The 19,355-nt window shown below is 41.4% G+C and overlaps 1 protein-coding gene across 17 annotated transcripts in view; it reads right to left on the reverse strand.

Moving 5' to 3' along the window:
* INPP4A (inositol polyphosphate-4-phosphatase type I A) overlaps positions 1-19,355 on the reverse strand; it is a 195,295-nt gene that overhangs the window by 148,605 nt on the left and 27,335 nt on the right. The window contains exon 1 of one of the 17 annotated variants that reach the window (XM_050931486.1): positions 5,327-5,376. The exons of the other annotated variants lie outside the window; for them this stretch is intronic. The gene's annotated coding sequence lies outside the window, so the exon portion shown is untranslated. Of the gene's footprint in view, positions 1-5,326; positions 5,377-19,355 lie in introns of those variants that run through there. 17 annotated transcript variants of the gene reach the window in all.

Here is a 19,355-nt window from a genome sequence, read left to right on the forward strand (position 1 = left end):
ACCTTCATGATATAATTGCAGACGCAATTAAAAAAAAAAGTGCAAACCCTTGCTAACCTTTTTACAAAACACAGAATCCAAAACTTCACCATCTGTGTGAGAAATATCAGCAATTATGGAGTCTTAAAGGAAAGACACAATCATTTTTTAACCCACAGAAATAATTAGATGAACTTTGCAAATAGTTAGGAAAACAGGGTAGGGCCACATTTTGAGTTTAATAAGTTTGATGATACTTCTTTAAAAGCCTATTCAAACCTATTAGCCAGATGTGCCAAATCAATACCTAGTAACAATCTGCAATATAGGTGTTAAAAAAAGGAAAAAGAAAAAGAAAAATATGCACTTCTTTTGTAAGAGTTTGTCATTAAAAATGTTTCAGCAAAAATGGAAATACATTAAAAAGGAAACTGAAAAGTAAAGCCAGAAAAATCTATTCTCCCTTCAAATGCGGAATGCCCACATTGATCAGGCCCAGAAGAGCACTTAGAACATAAACAAGTAACATTACCTTTTAAAATTCTATAAAGGTCTGAGACTTTATAATTCAGAATTTTGAATGCAATCTGCCATACACTCCCTTGGTCTGGGTTGGAGAACTATTAAATAGAATTAACAAAAAACGTCCAAGAGAGAATCAGAGGGTACATGTGCTGTAATCTCCATTTAAGGCCAGGTCCACACTACAGCGTTAAATCGATTTAAACAGTGTTAAATCGATTTAACGCTGTACCCGTCCACACTACAAGGCACTTAAAATCGATTTTAAGGGGTCTTAAAATCGATTTCTGTACTCCAGCTAAACGAAAGGAGTAACCCTAAAATCGATATTACTATATCGATTTAGGGTTAGTGTGGACGGAAATCGAAGTTATTGGTCCCATTCTTTTACTGAGCTACCCAGAGTGCACCGCTCCGGAAATCGATGGTAGCCTGGGACCATGGACGCACACCACCGAAGTAATGTGCCCTAGTGTGGATGCGTAAAATCGATTTTATAAAACCTGTTTTATAAAATCGATTTTATTAATTTCGATTTTACTCTGTAGTGTGGACGTGGCCTAAGAGAGGTGATGAAACCCTGAGGAATAAGTTTATGTGCTAAGGCAGCCTAGATACTAGCCAGTCAGGCCGGCTGGTGAAAGAAGGGCTCAGAATAAGATAAGATATAAACTGAGGTAAATGATCTGATAATTAGCTATGGGATTTTTCTGAAAAATGACAGGCAGAACAGGAGAAGAGGTCAGAGCTTGAGAATCAAGTCTATCAGTCAGGCAAGAGGCCAATGTTATTAGCAAGGAGGTAGTCTAAGCAGTGGGATTCCTGGTTAATACACCAAGAAAGCAAGCCTGAAGGCAGAGGACAGTTGGATCTAAAAAGCGGTCTTGGCAGGGAGGCGGTTACAGTATTCCTGAGGAAGAGGAGGGAGGTTAGTGGAATGGTGGGGCGTAGTAGTGGCCGCGTAGTTTAAAAAGGAATTGTAGAGACAGGAAAGCAAATTGCTTGAGAGAACAGGTGCTGGGCAGGAATTGCTTAGCTGTGTTGTGGAAGAGAAGAGTGATTGGTACGATGCTAATATGGCAATAGGAGAGTGACATGAAGGGAGAAAGCAGATGGTAAAGAAGAGCAAACAGAAGGGCAAGAGAGGAGGATACAAGAGAAGGGCTGAAAAGAAACTAGGCAAGATTAGTAGAGAACAGACACACTTGGGATGGGGAAGAACAAATAGGTAGGTAGATAGGTAGACAAGGAAAAAGCAGGCAGCATAGGACTATGAAGTGCTTTGGATAAGACTCTGGAATGGTACAGGGAGAAGGGCAAAGGGGAGGTTAAGTTGGAACAGCTAGACAAACAGGGAGATGGGAGGAGACAAATCCAAAAAACTTTATAATAATGGCAATTTTGGGGGAGAGTCCAATATTTGCCAAGTGTCATGGGAAATCTACTTTTTTCACTCAGTGAAACTGTCCACTCCTCCAAGATTGTTATTTTTTCGAATGGGGCTAAAGTCTTCACAGCACTTATTTGTTCTCATTCACAGTGAGAAGGACTCTGCCAATGACAAGGCCAACCAAAGAGCTGTGCTGCAATTACAGCTGTGCGAGTCCTGCAGGTTTCAGTTTGGGAAAGGGTCCGAACTGAGTCTTGCCATTCGGTTTGCAAGTTTTAGAGGGAAACAAACAGCTTCTGGCATGATTAAAAGTTGGAGTTTGATCAACAAGTCAGTGGATGATGGAGGATTCCATAAGGTTCTAAACCAGGAGTTCCAAAACTCTTTTCCTAGCATGGAATGTTTCTCAATAGAGAGACTGCCCCATAGATACCACCTCCCCTCTCATTCATAGGCAGGTAGTATCTTTGTGGTTAAAACAAAAATTGCTCACATTTGAAAGTAACATGAGCAAAGTATTCAATGTATGTTAGCCTCTTTTAATGCAATATAGAAAACAGAGGAAAGCCATGTGACCAGCCGTCTCTCCACGGGCCATAGATTGGGAACTGCTGGTCTGAACTATATCTTAGAAGCTGCTAAATATTTTGCTATAGCGGCTGCAAAGGGCTAATACATAGGTAAGCAAATCCCCCATGATCCCAGTAAATTGTTCCCATTATATGGTAGCTCAGTTATAGAAAACCAATGCTTGGAATGTAGCATCTGGATGTGGCAGTGGTTCATTCATCCCTGCAGCTACTGGCCTTTGGTTCCTGAAACATTGTGTTATAACCTTTAAAATGGTCTCGTGAAATATCTTGCTGTCACTGATTGCAGCAATGGGACTTTTCAGAATTGCCAGGCTTTGGTTGTAAAACAGCTGGAGTGTCTTTAAAATGAAGACTTATTTAAAAATAATTTTTCAGGGACATTTGTTTCTTATGCAATGATTTAGACAAATATAGTCAGAATATTTGCCTTCTGAAAACCTAGCACAAACAAAAAAAAAGAGAACGAAAGCTTAACTTGGGAAACAGCCGCATATGTAGACAGACACTAATTGGCACCTGAGGCCAGAGTATACCAACAGGAAGAAAAAGGAGATTCAAGTAATGCTGGGAGTGCCACTTCATGGAGTTTCCGCAGTATGTTTCGATCTGTGGATTGTGGCCCGCAGATGGCACAGCCCCAATACCCCCCAGACGTTCATGGGGGAAAGGAGCTCCAGTCCCACAAAGCCTGAAGCTTCTGTGATGCTCCATCACCAACCACCTGAACTAAATGGCAATACAGCTCTCTGAAGCTGTTGTCCTGCAACACCCATAGACTCCTTTCCCTTCTGCAAGGAGCAGCAGGATACACAGTACCAAAACAGCACTAACTTCTGCCAGGAAACTCAGATTAAATTCAGCTTGTTTTGAGAGAGACATTGTACAAAGTGGCTGCTCTCCAGCCCTGGCCTCTTCCTGACATGCTTTCACTCTCTTCCCCCTCAACTGAGCCCTGACCATCAGGAGCTGTCACAAAGCAGCTTTCTTTAGCTCCTGGGGAGAAAGGTGCTGAACATAGGAAGAGGGAATATGCCACAGAGCTGCTGCTTTCCCCTTCAGTAGGTTTTGGAGTCTTTCCTCCCCTTTTTGGTTCAGCACAGGTCCCTTGGGCCTTTGTTGGCTAGCAACATAAAGGCTTGGGGGTGGGAAAAAAGAACACCACAATATTAGCAGCAATTTTGTGTTCAGGTCTCAATCAGTGGTGTCCTATTTCCTGAAAATGAATGACAACATCGGACACATGAGGTACAAGCATCTGATTCAATCCCAGTGGATCCAGAGAATAAAGCATGAGTGAAGATTTGCCCTTTTCTTGTATAACCCTCAATGTATAGTAATTTTTGTGTCAAACGGGTCAGACTTACTGTTTCAAAATAGCCTAAAACTAATCCTAATGAGACATGACCCATTGGATAACTTCTATAGAATACCCTGCTATTCTCCTGGGGGCAGCATCGAGAACAGCTGGTGTTGAGCCTGAAGTCTAAACTAATCACTAAATTTGTGCCAAAGTCCCAGTGTGTCTCCAGTATCATTTATATGAATAGATGTGAGAGACTTAGGAAATTAGTATTCCTCTTCCCTCCCTCATCCTCAAAAGCAAAAGACAAGCTCCACTGTTAACGTACAATAAATGGTGGAAGTGACATTCCATATTTTAGAAAGAGATCATACAGTGGAGCATCAGTGTTAAGTCCTCTGGAATATATTTATCATATTAAGGGTCGGATTCAGCATTCAAAACATGGCCCATTTCCCACACCATGAAGGCTCACACATGGCCACTAAAGGAGATTTTGTGAGATCTCTTAAAGCTTCTAAAATGTGGCATTTTCTGTCCAATTCCCCAGAATAAAACTCTAAACTTTTAAGTGATAAAAAGACAAGATGAAACCAGTCAGTTAGAACAAACTAATTAACAAACACTTCAGAGGAGAATTTTTCATGGTACTGCACAGTTCAACTCTATCATGCCAAGTCTGTCATCTTTGTCACCTTTTGATGATTAAAATAGACTTGCCACAAAATTAAGCACAGCTGATTACTTACCTGAAAATGTGTCTTTAGGCAAGTGCAACTTTTAGAAGTATAGGGGAAAAAAAAATAGAATATTCTCTTGGCAGCCTTTAAAGAAAGTAAGCTTTATGCTGAGAAAATGACAACTACATTTACACGAAATCCTGTACTGACCAGGAGACATTTTACTTAGAACAAGAGACTACATAGCCTACAAAGCTGCCATTATTTTAGGCGTGGATTTATCAAGTTCAACAAAAGTATGTTCACAGGGGTTATGTTTTTGCAGTGATTGGTGGCATGGGGTGGCTGGCCCGGCTGGCCCATTAAGGGGAAATGGGCCCAGCGCCACCTGTGATGCAATCAGTTTGCCTCCCAGATGGGGAAGATCAAAAGGAATGTGACTGGTGGGACATATGACCCAAACAAGTCTTCTGGGGAAGAGAGAAGATCAGAGGAGCACAGAAGAGCTGGAGGGAGTTTTCAGAAGGTTCCTGCAAGCTGCAGAGAGCAGGAACCCTGAGAAACCAGGGGAGGGCCAGGAGAAGGTGTTTATCTGCGGGCCCCTCGAGTCGAAAAGCAACAGAGAGATGTAAATAGCGCCCTGAATGTAGGCTGAAGAAGCCCAAACAAGATTAAATAACTTTTGGTTTGTTTGTACTTCTTTTGGACTCGTTAACCCAAAAGAGGGCTGAATTCTGAAAGCGACCCAGCCAGACGGCTGAATCACATGAATCCCTGGAGGAGTCGGAAAAGCCTGAGGAAACAGATAGGGCACTGCAGAGCCACCCCAGGCCACAAGAAAGTGCTCTGGGAGGTGGCATACCTGATCACAACGGGCCAGCTCTCAGTGTTGATGGATGCCTTCCGCAAATAGTATAATGCTGCAGAGAGAGAGAGAAGAGAAGAATGTAGACAGAACTATCATCTAAAATTAACAAAAATATCCCAGCCCAGAGAGGGAATGGGCAGGATCCTCCCCCATTCAAACCTAGGCCCAGGGGGCAGCAGCAATAGGATAGATTGCTCTCCTGGGCTAGGAGCAGGGTAGTAGCAGTGTCAAGAGTTTCAGAGACAGTATGGATATGCCTCTGACTCATATTTTTAGTTGACAATACTGCAGCTGCTCCCAGTTGTCTTAGAGTTCCCTGGACTGGAGTACTGCAGAAGCACTCCAACCCGTACTTGCCCAGCATAAGTAGAAAGGAGCCCTGGCTGCTACACATTGTGAGGGACTAGGTTGCCAATTCACCTGTTGGCAGGAGAATGTGGAAAAGCAGCCAGTCAGAGAGGCTCCTCTGCCTCAGCTAGGGGAGTTTCCCCACAGACCCTGGAGAAGGGTTTGGAAATATGAAGACCTGGCAGGTCAACCATGTTACCAAAAGCACCAGCAGCTACAGCAGAGACACAGTCATGCAGCATGCCTGCACAGAATCCCTTGACCAACAGTGCCAACCACATAGTGAAACAAACTAGTCTTGTGTCATGTGAGAGTGATGAATTCCTTACACTGATTCACTGCACTACAGGGAGTGTTTGCTCCTCCCCCACTTTCTTCATATGTAAATACATCTACTAATTAAAACGAGCACATTAAAGTTCTCAGCTGCAAAAGGTCAATATAATTTCTGAAAATGAACCCTTTGTTCTCTCTTTCTAATCAGCAGCCAGACAAAAATAAGTACTAATTCACTATCATTAATGATTCTAGACAGATGCATGAGGTAGAATGAGTACCTCTTATTTTTCCTAAGCTGCAAGTGATCCAGCAGGGTAAAAATAAAGTCTTAAAAGACTGATCTGAATAGGAGACTGAGTAAATATGGCAGATGTCATGCAGTAAATTGCATGTGTACCAAGGCTTATCTCCCACCCACCCCACATAATACCTTTATAGAAACAGTAATTTTTCCAAACATTTTAGAAAGTTCCTCATCAATATTAGTCAAAATAGTTTGTAAAAAGAGTGGCTCTGGAATATACACATAGCTGCAATTCACCTAAAGAGTAATGTTAACATTTCAGACTAGGAAAGCCCAGCAACAAGATTAGGTGTTTTGCATTTTCACTAGCCTGTGTAAACCACAAAGGAAGATAAATCTGCTGTGTTGACCTAAAATACAATCTCAGGGAGAAACTATTACATCACATAAACAACAACAACGCAAAAGTTGCAGTAATCCCAGGAATAAGGTCAGAAGCAACATGTAGTGGGGCATGCAGGGTCAAGTGCCACTTCCATCCACCTCTGATTTCTGCGAGTGCTGCAGGGCTTGCTCTGTTCTCCTTCTCCTGCTGCACCTCTCCCCCGGCACTTCCAGCTCGTTTTGCCCCTAGATGGGCTGCTGCTGCCTTCTCAGCAGGGCTCTCGCAGGCAGTCACCATGCAGCATGCTGCCCAGAGGCAGGAAGGCAAAGCCGCCACCCTCAGCTGGCATAAGAAGCGGCTCCATCCTGTCCTCTCTGCTCCCCACCTGGGCCTGACTACCAGGGACAGGGGCCGAGCCCGCCAGAAACGTGCTGGGGGTAGGGTGACCAGATAGCAAGTGTAAAAAAATATCAGGATGGGGTGGGGGATAATAGGTGCCTATATAAGAAAAATCCCCCCAAAATCAGGACTGTCCCTATAAAATCAGGACATCTGGTCACCCTAGATGGGGGAGGCACAGCAGGAGAAGGACAGAGCCCTCCACGCCCAGCAGGTAACACTGGCAAGGAGAACGCAGTGGCACCGGGCCAGAGCGTGGCTGAGGAAGGTGCTGAGAGCAGGGTCCCTCTGCTTAGCGGGAAGTAGGGGCACTGCTCATGCCCCTCCCTCTGCTAAGATGTCTGTGAGGGCAGAGGAACTCCAGAGAGACACTGGTGCTGTAAGTTTGCCTAGCCCAGAGGCATGTGCTCCTCACTGCTGTGGCCCCAGTCCCCCAGGAACGAGCAGGATTGGCTGCCCTGGCTCAAGCAGGTGGGGATGGAAGGATCCTCCCAGAGGCAACACGTGGGGCAGTCACGTGGCCTCCCTTTACATTGTGCCCTTGCACTATCACCACAAGTTGTCGCTACATAAGATGATTCAGGAGCAGGGGTGGCTCCAGGCACCAGCGCAGCAAGCACGTGCCTGGGGCAGCAAGCTGTGGGGGGGAGGAGGGGCAGCGTGCCAGTCGCCGTGAGGGTGGGAGTCAGGCGGCCTTTGGTGGCATTTCTGCGGGAGGTCAGCCAGTTCCACGGCTTCGGTGGCAATTCGGCAGAGGATGCCGAAGGCGCAGGACCGTCAGATCACTTGCAGGAAACACTGCCGAATCCGCGTCACCAGCGGACCGCCCGCAGGCATGCCACCAAAGACTGCCTGGACTGCCACGCTTGGGGTGGCAAAAAACAGAGCCGCCCCTGTTCAGGAGAAAACTGAATCTAGGATTAAACAGACAGCTCTAACCTAGTGCTCTTTTCAACAACAAAAGAAACTTGTCATTCACTGCCACAGATTCTCCAGCGGCAAGCCACCGTCCTGACCGGATGGATTTCAAAGCCTCGGTTTTGGTAGAATATCATAGTTGCATGACTAAGGTCAATTTTACCATTTAATTTAATATTTATCCAGAGAAATCAATGATTCATCAGGCTCTTCTAATAATTATATTAGGGAACCGTCTTGGCACAAATTTGCTGTATCAAAATAAAAGCAAAAATGCCAATGAAAATTAGAAACAGTACTGTGTTATATTTTAACCAATTAACATGATTGTGTATACAGTACTGCACATACAATATATGTATTATTCATATAATGAAAGTATCCCATTTGGACAAACCGTGAATAGTTTCTTTAAAAAAAATTATCTTAGAAAGTACCATTTAGTTTGAGCCTCCATTAAAAAACCATCCTTTACCCCGTAAGGCATGTCTACATTAAAAACTTAAGTTGATCTATATTAGGTCAACTTATACTCTGCGGTGGTTCATGTCCACATTACCCTCCTTTCAGTCAGTGATATGCAGCCTCACTAGGAGCACTTCCACTGATCTAAGAGGGGCAGGTCGGGAGCTCAGAACCCAGGCTCTCAGCTCCCCACAGGTTCCCCACCCTCCTGCTCTCCATTCCCCTCTCCCCGCCGGGATCATGGCAGCCGCCCGGGCTCTCACCTCCCCACTGGGAGCGGGGCAGTCCATCTAGGCCTCAGCAGGGAGTGGGTAGGCAGGAGCCTCAGTGTAGCCGGGCTTCCTGCATGGAGCCCGGGGGCAGCCCGGCTCCAAACAGGCAGCCCAGGTAGCGGACAGGAGCCCAGCTGTGAGCAGGGAAGACTTTATCAATTTCACAGCTTCATGGTGAAGCCTGAAATTGTCAAGGATGACATCCAACAGCTGATGTAAGACAGACAGCATCTTCATGGACACTGCATTGCCTTAATACACCGACATAAGCCCTACGCCTCTCATGGAGGTGGAGTTATGTCAATGTAGTAGGATACTTACAGCGGTGGGAGGAAATCTGTAGTATGGACACTGACATAGTTAGGTCAACATAAGCTGCCTTATGTCAACCTAACTGTAGTGCAGACCAGTGGTTCTCAAACTAGGGCTGCCACTTGTTCAAGGAAAGCCCCTGGCAGGCCAGGCCGGTTTGTTTGCCTGCTGCGTCTGCAGGGTCGGCCGACTGCAGCTCCCACTGGCCACGGTTCGCTGCTTCAGGCCAATGGGGCCTGCAGGAAGGGCGGTCAGCATGTCCCTCGGCCCACGCCACTTCCTGCAGTCCCCATTGGCCTGGAGCATGAACCACGGCCAGTGGGAGCAGCAATCAGCCGAACTCGCGGATGCAGCAGGTAAACAAACTAGCCTGGCACGCCAGCGGCTTTCCCTGAACAAGCGACAACCCTAGTTTGAGAACCACTGGTGTAGACCAGGGCTCTGAATGGACAGAGGTCTTGTGAGACTTCCCATTAATGACCTAGGATATGGTTGTAGCATGGAGCACCCTCAAGTTATTGTTCTGAAGAGTGCTTTTTGTTCAGTTGCTCTTGTCCTCGGAATTCCATACGCATATATCCACAAACAAAGCCACCTCAACTTCTGATTTCCTCTTACACCAACTCATTGTAATCTTTTCCAACAATTTTCTGATTTGTTCTGGGAAAGGCTCAGCAACGCTTATCCTCCCTCCAGTTAAGAATGATTCCTTTAGGAGAAGGTTCTAATACTCTTAATCCTGTTGGGTAGCACCTTACTACACAAGTAGTCTCACTGAAGTGAAATTAGGTACTATTCAACATGAATAAGAGTATCAAAATCTAACCCTTTTAAATTAATGTGCATTTAATATCTAGGCTTAGGCAGATGACAGGGTGGGGAGCACAAGCACCGGGCCCCTGCACTTTTAAAAACAGGAGGGACATGTCCCCTGCTTTTTAAACAAAGAAACATATGCGCTGTGAGAAAAACAGGATTGTACTGCTAAAGGCCAAGATGCACTATGAGATTGGATCAGATGCATTCCTAGATATTCACTGCAATCCTAGATAACCATGTAATTGCTTGATCAAATTTGCTTAATAGCTACCATATTGCTTCTATCTGCTACAGCCTGTTGATGATGTTTGTCAGGTTTTCTAAAAATATATTTTTATTATTATAAAATATTAGAAAAATCATTTTATATGGTAACTCTTAGGTGAAGACATGTTTACTTCCCTTCAAAGTTGTTTGTTGTTATTCTTACTTATTTTGAAAATGACTTTTTCCATGGAGATTTACAGTTTAGGGTTACAATTGTTAAAATATGCATTATATAGAAACAAAGATGATTCAATTCTAATGTTACAGAACTACAAGTTACAGTTCAATAACAAATAATAATAATAGTGCAGTGTTAATATTAAATAGTGCAGTATTAATAGTGGAGTACAGGCACTAAAATGATAAATGCAAGTGAAGTACAATACATGAAATGCAAAAATAAAATGCAGTCCCAATGTTTAGAACTAAAGTTGTCCTTATTTTTTTCATTTGTTTGTACTAGAATTATACCTTAAATATTATAATTTGGCTACATTTTGTATTCTGGTTATTTACATGACAGTTATATTCTGCAGGATATTTAAGTAGTATTTTAATTCCACCTCCACTTTGGCCTTGCCCCTATTCCCCTTCCACTTCTTCAAATGTTCAGGAACCCTTGGTGGGAAGGATCTAGATGCCCGCGTCGGGTGTCTGAACAGGGGGAGGGGAACAGTACAATCTGAAAACCCAGTGGGAGAGGAAGTAGAGAGAGGGCAGGAGCCAGCAATTAAGGGCAGGGACAGGGCAGGAGCTAAAATAATATTTTTCCTGTTCTTCCACCAGCAAACATGCGTCGGTAAGAATTAGAGCTTTGATACTTAGTTCTCAGACTGCCATTGAATGTTAACCATTTTGTTTTCATTTTCGTTTTTTCTTCTTGATTAAAATAAAATCTGGCAAGCCCTAGTAGTATTATTCATTCTTTATACTTGGATTGTTATCCTGCACTGTGCTTGCTCTCCCTATTTTAAATTTTCCAGATTTACATTCCATCAACGAACAGTCCAGTTAATACCTAGATATGGATGGACCCTTTGATTGTTTTTATGTACAGCATAATTATGTCCATATATTTTCATGAATTTTTTATATCTGTAATGATGGATGCATCCTATGCATATAAACATGATATAAACCATTTCCTTCCTTCCCAATCATGTTTTAGCTTAATGTTCTAAATTTGTAGCAGCAACTACTAGATATAAAAATCACAGGAAATGGTTATAAGTATTCAATGAAAATCTACATTTTCAGAGTACTTAATACAAAATGAACGGTAAAGCTTCTACAAACTGAAACAGCTGTTAAAAATCCAAAATCATATATAGAGATTTCAAGAATACAGGAAGTCAAATACCCCTCAGACATCATCTAAGACAACTTACTCTGCAAAGACAAACATCTAGGACTGCACGATTGGCCCTTAAAAATATAATGAAAGAGTCTGCATTTCCTGTGCTATAGAAAACATCTGTCTCTGCTTAAAACTTCAAGGAGTGAAACTGAACTATAGATCATGTGACTTACAGGTTTAATTGCCTGTAAACAATCGTGACTGATACAACCTTCAATAGGAAGTCAATTAAGTAAACTGCAAAGTATATAGCAATTGCTAAATACGTAATAAATCAAGAAGATGCTCTGGAAAATACAAAGAACACCCCATCACATTTCTTATGTTACCTACATTTTTCCTGCAGCTATATTTAAAGATCCTTTTTCTATACCAGCCTCTGAGATTTTCACAGCACTGAGAGCCTGATCCAGCTCTCATTGAAGTAGATGGGAATCTTTCCACTGATTTCAGTGGGAGATGGGTCAGGCCATAACAGAAGAAAATGCCTCTAGAAAAGATCAGGTGTGACCTCTTCAGTGTCTGGCTTTAGTTGTTTGTGGTACAAAACATCAGGAGCAGAGCACAACGAACCCTGAATTTGAGACTTATCAGGAAGGGCTGATTTTCCAATTCATTCTTATTTTATGGTCTGTCACCATTAAGTCTATGCATACATTGTGACCTACTTATGATCTTGCAACAAAAAATAACTTTGCAATTAAGAAAAAAAATTAATGGTTAGAAAAATTAAATTTGTCCCTCTGTCTTGCTCTTCTCCATATTTCCCAATTTCTCAGTTCCCTTTCTTCCTCTCCGTTACATTGATAAAGCACTTGTTGTGGCTACTAAAGCCTAACTACAATATTTCCCCCCCTGGAAAGGTATGTGTACATGAACACTCAATAGCATGATTGTGTAGGCAAGTCCAATCTGTATATACTTATTCTTATCTGATCTAGAATAATGGATCATCTTATTAATGCTTTTTCGTATAAAGGCTGCCTAGAAAAGTAAAGCTGTTAACAGATTAAAAGGAGAAGGAACTTATACTCCTTTAATAAGTTTTTCCACTGTTTGGAGAAGGTGCGTAGGTAACACACTGCACAGTTCCAGATGTGAGCAGCTTTTTTACTTCAGTGAAATTAAAAACCCATTTTTAAGCTTAACAGCAGTTATGCACCAATAAATTATTATTATAATTTATTTTCACTGTCTAGGCTGTTTCCTTTTTTGGACTTCACTTTGCTTGTGCAATGAAAACAGATCAGTCAGTACCATTTTTAGGTTCGCATGCATTAGCACAATTTTGCTGTCTTAACATTCCCAACACTGCCAGGAAATATTTTCACAAAAAACACATGCACAGAGTTGTTTCCACTGCAATTACAAAACAACACCTCTCTCGTATTATTTTGTAAAACCATACAAACATTTAAAACATGTAAAAGGGAGAAGGGATAGCTCAGTGGTTTGAGCATTGGCCGGCTAAACCCAGGGTTGTGAGTTCAATCCTTGAGCGGGCCATTTAGGGAACTGGGGTAAAAATCTGTCTGAGGATTGGTCCTGCTTTGAGCAGAGGGTTGGACTAGCTGACCTCCTGAGGTCCCTTCCAACCTTGAGATTCTATGATTCTAAATAACTAAATTTGGGGCCTAAAACTAGTCATTTTATTCAAATCTCCAAAATGCATGGCAACCTGACCATTGACTAGTAATGTCTGTCACAGCCATCTATGAAAGTGGTGTTTGATCTCACCTCCTCAAATCAACAGCACTGTAAATCTTGTATTCTCAGCCCAGCGTCAGGAGGTACTTTGTGCCACTTACTACTAGCCTGTCTGCTTGTTGGAAACAGAACGGACCGGGACCCATTCAATCCAGTCTTCCTTGGTCGGAAGACTGGTAGCAGCACGCACACGAGTGTATGCATGTACACACACATATGGTGGAAATGGGCATGGTGAAGAAGAGGAGAACCTGAAGACACTGATAGGGATGAGTATTCAAACAAAAACAAGTGAATTCTTATAATATCACACTGGCATTTTCAGTATTTTAAAAGATGTTAACAGAAAAATATGAATAAATCCTCATCAGATCATGGAAGCATATAGTCTATATTAATGTCTGTCACTCTCCTTGTGCATGCAGCCAAAAATTAGATCTGGAATTCAAAATAAATAAATAAATAAATGAATAAATAAATAAAAAACATCAAATGAATCTTGTAGGATTTGTTTTGTTTGGGGGAAAGGTTTAAAACATTTAATATGTTTAATTTATGTTCACCTTATCATATTGTAGGGAAAATTCCAGACAATGAATTGTAATTTCATGGCTTTATTGTGAGGGTGCGGCTAGGAGAGGAATCAGAAAAGAAAGAAACATACAGAACAAAAAGTCCGATTGGTTTGAACAAACTAAGTCCCTGAAACTATATTGTGTCTGAAGTAAAACACAAACTAAAACTGTTGAAATGTCTCAGATCCAGAATAGAAAATGAATGATTGTCTGATATAAATCCCATATCTGCCGATAGTGGATCTCTATTATTAATTGCACATGAGAATAAAATAATCCTCTCTTCCTTCCTCTGCCTATTTAATCTACAAATAATATGTCAATCTCCTTCAACAATATACCTCAAGACAAACAGGAAGCAATTCCACTAACTCGCAGATTGCATTTCCCCACACATGGTCTTTACAGGCTTCTTTTTCGCCATGAAACCACCACAAATTCAGGCACAAGAAACAAGAGAAAAAGATCTTTGATGAGATGTGGCTCAAATGTAATTTTACACCAACTCAATAAATTAGTTTTTCCTTATCCCCTCCATTTCTTCTTTCACTGTATCTTAAACGTTGTTTTGCTTTCACCCTTAAGTTCTTCACTAAATTTGAAACGAAAACAACTCAAACAGTGTACATGTAAAAATAGGTTTAGGAAATGTTCTGAAAATATCTATGAAAATGATCGTTTAAATTACAAATGAAACCTCTTTCAAGGCATAAATTAAAGCCTGCTGTAGTATTATCTCCTCAAACTGAAAATAAACATCCTCCCATTTTCAGCTCACCACTCATCACTTTATATTTCTGAAATAAGAAATATCATTTGAATCATGACTATGTCATTAAAGTTTTTCTAAAACTATAAACTTAGCGCAGCAAAAACAAACAGCTGGCCCACAAGAATTTGCTTAAGTTTCTTTTTATAGGGGAAAAAAAAGGAACTTCCTACTCTAAGGCTTTTGAAGTATTCCTGTTGACTAAGATTTGTTACTGTCTTTTATTACTACTACAGAGGCAAGGTTCAGGCCATTTAATAATAGCACCTTAGATTAGTGGAGATGCCTTTTTTATTAAAAGTTGCATTGATCAAATCATCATAATATCAGTAACAGATGTCATATTTCAGGCTGTGTTGCAAATTTTAGAATAAATTGTTTTCTCCAGTGACGTGTACTGTGAACTTCAACTCTTCAGGCTTGTTTACACAAACACTTAGTTTACAGCAAGATGGGATGTGAATCTACCATGCACTAGGCCTGGTCTACACCTAAAACTTAGGTTGACCTACCTATGCCACTAAAATTCACACCTGGGAGACGTAGTTAAGATGTCTATGCCAGGGCACAGGTTACCAGTTGGTCAACAGAAGAATCCTTCTGTCAACCTAGTTACCACCACCCTAGGATGTGGAGTAACTATCACAATGGAAAAAACCCTTCCATTGCTGCAGCATGTCTCTACACTACAGCAGCACAGCTGCACCACCATAGCTGTCCCACTGTAGTGTCTGTAATGTAGACATGCCTTAAGTGTCCATGTGGACTCTGATGCTCACTAAAAGTTCCCACGTGCCATTTAATTTGCTCCCATTTCAAACAGGGATAGATGAAAGTGCATAAAGGAATCTTTAGTGAGTGACTGCCAGGTTCACACAGACAGTGTGCAGCAGGCTAACACAGGGTAAATTTAAACCCCAGCTTGCCACAAACTGAGTGTTTGTGCAGATAAACCATTAATAGTTTAGAAAGTTTTTACATGTCACAATCATAGGACTTGTCTACATTGGAACACTTAGGAAAGTTAATCCAAATTAATTGAAGATGTGAATTTAAAGTGGATTAGTAAAACTGCATTAAACCCATGTGTAGACATTCTCATTCAGAATATAAATGGCCTTAATCCAGTTTATCTTAATTCACTGACAAAGACTTCATTACTCCAAACTGTCAATCTAGCACCTTTAAACTAAATTCCCACACAAAGATTCATAAGAACCTAAGGACAGCTATACTGGCTCAGTTCAATGGTCCAACCAGCCCAATATCCTGTTTTCTGACAGTGGTCAGTGCCAAATGCTTGAGAGAGAATGACCAGAGCAGGGCAATTAGCAAGTGATCCATCCCTTATTATCCAGTACAGGCTTCTGGAAGCCAGAGGTTTAGGAAGACCCAGAGCATGGGGTTGCATCCCTGATGATCTTGGCTAATACTCATTGGTGAACATATACTCCAGGAACTTATCTAATTCTTTTTAGAACCCATTATACTTCTGATCTTCACAACTTCCCCTGGCAATGAGTTCCACAGGTTGACTTGTGTTGTGTGAAGAATACTTCCTTTTGTTTGTTTTAAACCTGCTGCCTATTAACTTTGTTGGGTAATTCCTGGTTCTTGTTCAATGTGAAGGGGTAAATAAGAGTTTCTAATTCACTTTTCCAAACCATTCATGATTTTATAGACCTCTTTTTCCCCCCCCCCTTAGTCATCTCTTTTCTAAGATGAACAGTCCCAGCCTTTTGAAATCTCTCCTCGTATGGAAGCTGTTCCATACCCTTACTCATTTTTGTTGCCCTTTTCTATAGCTCTTCTGAAAAGGGATGACCAGAACTGCTCACAGGTTGTAACACTGCCTGGAGTGACTCAAAAGCATGAGTATCAACTTCAGGGCAGACTGTTAGGAATCAGAGAACAAACACCAATTGGTTGTGAATTCTATACTTAGATTTCACCAACCAGTTATTCCTCAGGTACTATAACAGCCTAAACAGAGTCACTGACAGTCTCTTGGGTACTCTGATATATCTCGCCACCCAGGAGAGCAAACTTTTGTGACAGAGGGTCCCTTACACCAGTGGCTCTCAACCTTTCTAGACTACTGTACCCCTTTCAGGAGTCTGACTTGTTTTGTGTACTCCCAAGTTTCACCTCACTTAAAACCTACTTGCTTAAAAAAATCAGACATCAAAATAAAGAAGTGTCACAGCACACTATTTCTGAAAAACTGCTTACTTTCTCATTTTTACAATATAATTATAAATCAACTGGAATATAAATATTCTACTTACATTTCAGTGTATAGTATATAGAGCAGTACAAACAAGTCATTATCTGTATGAAATTTTAGTTTGTACTGACTTTGCTAATGCTTGTTGTGTAGCCTGTTGCAAAATTGGGCAAATTTCTAGATGAGCTGATGTACCCCTTGGAAGACCTCTGCATACCCCTGGTTGAGAACCAGTGCCTTACACCAAGAATCACAACAATATCCAGGTTACTCCTAGTCCCAAAGGACCAGTCACTTATACCAGGTCACTTGCACCTTAAATCTCACACCAGAGACAATGCTTGTTATTAATGCTATAATAAATTATAAAGATTATAAAATAGAAAAAAGAAATTAGAGAGTTATTTACAAGGTTAAAGCAGGTAAACATAAGTACACAAATGAGTTACAATCTTAAATTTCAAAAAGGTAATATAAGCTTTTATAATCATCAAGCTCTATATGTCCTCTAGGGCTAACTCAGCTGAAGCAGCTGGGGATCTCTTGTTTATGCCTGCAACAACCTTGCCCCCCAGAATCCACACGGTATAAAGGTAACTAGTTTATTTTGTTTGGTGTTTTTATCCCCCTACTGCTCTGAGCTGCATACTCAGTTGATGGGAGAAATCCATCTGCATGACTCACCTTCACAGGGAAGAGAACTAAACAATAATCTTTTGTCCTCTCCATTGTCCCAAAATAGTCCATCTGGTGTCAGTGGACCTTTTTCTGTTGGAAAGGATGTAACCACCTTCTGTTGCAGATCAGCACTTCAAACTCATTAATGTCTCTCTCTCCCGTCTGATGATGTACATAGTCACAGAGTCTCACAACACAACTGCTCAAATATTACCTTACAATATGGGATGCACAAGCATTCAATAAAGTCTAAACACTAAACGCATGCTTATAATTCTAACCTATTTTAACAACAGTAACACATAGATGAGCCAGACTGATTCCTGCTATGTATTTGTCAGTACTCAACTGAGACATGGGGACTTTGACACAAGCTGGCACCTGGTCTGCCAGTGTCACAGCAATAGTCAAGGTGTAGGTATACCATGGATTTATATAATAGCAGTATATTTTCTGTCTTTTTATTTATTTCTGTTAGCATTTCTGACTGCTGCTGCACATTGAGCAGACGTTTTCAGAGAACCATACATGCTGACTCCAAGATCTCTTCTTGACGTGTAACAGCTAATTTAGAACCTATCATTTTGTATGTACAGTTGGGATGTTTTCCAATGTACAGTAATTTGCATTTAACAACACTGAATTTCATCTGCTATTTTGTTGCCCGGTCCAATTCTGAGAGATCTCTTTGTAACCCTTCACAATTCGCTTGGGCTTAACTATCTTTGCCACCTCCCTATTTATCCCCCAGGATCACCTCTGAAGCCTCTTAGGCCACGTCCAGACTAGGAATTAAAATCGATTTTAGATACGCAACTTCAGCTACGTGAATAACGTAGCTGAAGTCGAATTTCTAAAATCGAGGTACTCACCAGTCTGGACGGCGCGGCATCGATGTCCGCGGCTCTCCGTGTCGATTCCGGAACTCCGTTCGGATTGATGGAGTTCCGGAATCGATGTAAGCGCGCTCGGGGATCGATACACCGCGTCCAGACTAGACGCGATATATCGATCCCCGAGCAATCGATTTTAACCCGCCGATGCCGCGGGTTAGTCTGGACGAGGGCTTAGAAGTCCGCATTATGTTAGCTATCCTCCAGTCACCTGGTACAGAGGTTGATTGAAGTAATAAGTTACATACCATAATTAGTAGTTCTGCAATTTCATATTTGAGTTCCTTCAAAACTCTCAGTCTTGGTCATCTGGTCCTGGTGACTTATTTATCACTCTTTAAATTTATCACTCTAGTTCCAAGGAAATGGGAGTTTAACCCAGTTTAGGAAATGAGATGAGAAACCTGTTCAACATGCATAACAGAACCTCATTTCACCAAGGTGAGGCTTCTCAAATGATAAGAAAGCCCCTATGGTTTCCCACTCTCCCTCTTTACACAGTTAATGGATTGAATATCCTTCTGCCTCTAGAAAAGAGTATCTATTACATACAGTTCTAGACTACTGCTGCTAATGATTCATATAAGGACCATTACTAATCTGGGATCTCTGCCATCATTTGGCAGTCAGCACGGATTGAAGAGATTCAACAATACCAAAAACATAATTCAGCATCTCTCACACTGTTTTGAAAACTGTGATCGCAGTTTCACACATGCTAAGTCTAGTAGGCAGCCATCTGCAAAATCTCATACTAATGCATTCAAAAGACAAGATATCCAGCTAGGCATTTGAGTTGTGGGAGCTCAAATAAATGGTTTGCTGTAATGTCATTTCACAGATGCCCTCTATAAAGAGATTAAAACCCCATCTTAAAAAAAGTAACTATACTTTATTTTTTATTATCAAGGTTCATAACAAAAGACATTTCAAAGTGCTGTACATACTTGTATTACAACTCTGAGTGGTATAAAAAATACTGCTATTTCTCCAAATTAAAATTGAATTAAAAGACAGGATGACTTCTAAGAATTCAGCCAGTTGATTGTGATAACACATTTCAGACTCTGTCAATTATTTAAATATTTAAATAAATTATTTAAATTCCA

Source organism: Gopherus flavomarginatus, chromosome 1 (genome assembly GCF_025201925.1).
Source record: "Gopherus flavomarginatus isolate rGopFla2 chromosome 1, rGopFla2.mat.asm, whole genome shotgun sequence".
NCBI classification, from domain to species: Eukaryota; Metazoa; Chordata; order Testudines; family Testudinidae; genus Gopherus; species Gopherus flavomarginatus.